Source organism: Elephantulus edwardii, unplaced genomic scaffold (genome assembly GCF_000299155.1).
Source record: "Elephantulus edwardii isolate Elephantulus edwardi_28Jun2011 unplaced genomic scaffold, EleEdw1.0 scaffold00005, whole genome shotgun sequence".
Lineage (NCBI taxonomy): Eukaryota > Metazoa > Chordata > Mammalia > Macroscelidea > Macroscelididae > Elephantulus > Elephantulus edwardii.
Window position 1 is genome coordinate 27144839 of NW_006399755.1, and position 2332 is coordinate 27147170.

Here is a 2332-nt window from a genome sequence, read left to right on the forward strand (position 1 = left end):
TTCACACTTCCTAACACACTATATAGCCCATTGTACAGTCACCATGTCAATCCACCTTGTTGAGAGTCTTCTTCTCTCTTGCTGACCCTCTACCTTTCCAAGCATCATTCCTCTCCAAGGAATAGCCTCTCCTCACAACATGCCCAAAGTATGTGAAGCAAAGCCTCATCATCATTGCCTACAGAGAGCACTCTGTCTGCACCCTCTCCAAGACATATTTATTTGTTCTTTTGGCAGTCCACGGGATGTTCAGTGCTCTTCTCCAACATCACAGCTCAAAGTCATCAATTTTTCTTCTGTAATCCCTATTCATTATCTAGCTCTCAGATGCATAGCAAGTGATTGGAAAGACCATGGCCTGAATCAGATGCACCTTAGTCTACAAACTGACATCAATACTCCTCAATAATTTGGAGCAGTCCCTAACTGCAGAGTTGACTAGCAGATATGGCACCAGAAGCAGAGCCTTCTTACTGGGAATCACTAAGGAGAAGGAACAGTTGCAAATAGACACTACTGATTGGAACGTGGAATGTGAGAAGCATGAATGTGGGAAAGTTGGAGATTGTTAAGGAAGAAATGGAATACATACATATTGACATACTAGGCATTGGCAAAATGAAATGGGTTGGCATGGGACATTTTAAATGAGATGATTATATGATCTAGTATTCTGGAAATAAAAATGTGAGGGGAAATGAGGTTGTTTTCATAGTTAAAAAGACAATTTCTAGATCCATCTTGAAATACAATGTTATAAGTTACAGGATTACATCCATATCCATAAAAGGAAGATCTGCTAATACCACTATCATTCAAATATATGTACCAACAACCAGGGTCAAAATGGAGGAAATAGATAACTTTTACCAACTTTAAAAAAATTATCATCTTTATTAAATTCCATATAATTTCTATTCTTACCTCTTCTCCCTTCACCTGTCCTCCCCCAAAAAAGTTGCTCTCACGTTGACTCCAACTCACAGAAATCTACTCTCAGTAGCCCACTCTGTCACTCTCATCAAGTCTACTCCAGCTCATGATGACCCTTGATTGGGTTTCTGAGGGCTGTCAATCTTTACTGGACCAGACTTCTCATTTTTCTTCCATGGAGTGGCTGCCTAGTGGATTTGAACCACTGACCCTTCAGTTAGCAGTTCAGAATATTAGTCATTACACCATCAAGGCTCGTAGACCCCACAAAGACACAGCATAACATTTAACAAATGCTAAACCTTACCAACTTTTACAATAAAAAATCAACTGAACATGCAAACAACTTAATAACTTAAGTAACTTTAGTATACTTTTTAATCATGCTTTCAGATACCCTCAGGGGAAGTTCCAGAATTTAGAGGCTTTGAGGTGAGAGATTTGAAGCAGATTTGCCCAGTGTATTTGATTCCTTGGCTGCTTTTCCCCCCATGGCCTTTGCTTGAGGTGGTATGAGGATAGCGTATAATTGAGGGATACCCTCCGAGTCTATCTAGAAGCTGTTTTTACTTAGAGAAAGTTTCTTAGTGGTGCCTTACAAGGAGATGACAAGAATTACTGTGGCAGTAAAATTGTGCCCCCACCTCCTTGGCACCAGTAGTGGGTGTTTTTTGTTGTAACATACAAATTAATACTTAAATGGATGAGTATTTTGTACTCTATTTTCTACCCGATCAATCACGCCCATTCCAGAGAAAGATGATCTGGCAGAATCTGGACATTTTCAAATAATGTCATCACTATCACACACAAATAAAGTCTTATTGACGATAACTCATAAACAGTAGCAGCAGGGCATTGACTGAAAATTACCAAATATTCAAGCCATATTCAGAAGAGGATGTGAAACAAGGCTGCTATCACAGCTGATGTTAGTTTGTATCTTGGCTAAACACAGAGAATACCAGGAAAATGTTTATCTGTTCTTCATTGTCTGTGCAAGTCTTTTGACTACAAGGTTAATGGCAATTTATAGATAATATTGAGAACATTAGGAATTTTAGACCACTTCATTGTGCCCCAGTAGCCTGGTGTGTTGTGTATTGTTGCTGTTGTTGTTATGTGCCATCGAGCCACTTGCGACTCATAGCGACCCTATGTACAACAGCCCTAAACCCTGCTCTATCCTGTGCCAATCTCACTGCCTCTGACACATCCATCCCGATAACCCCAGTCACTGAATCAATCCACCTCATAGAGGGTCTTCCCCTCCTGAGCTGTCCCTCCACGCTGCCCAGGATGATATCCCTCTCCAAAGACCTGTCTCTCCTTACAACATGTCCAAAGTATGTCAGGCGAAGCCCCAGAATCTTTGCCTCCAAGGAGCAGCCTGGTTTAA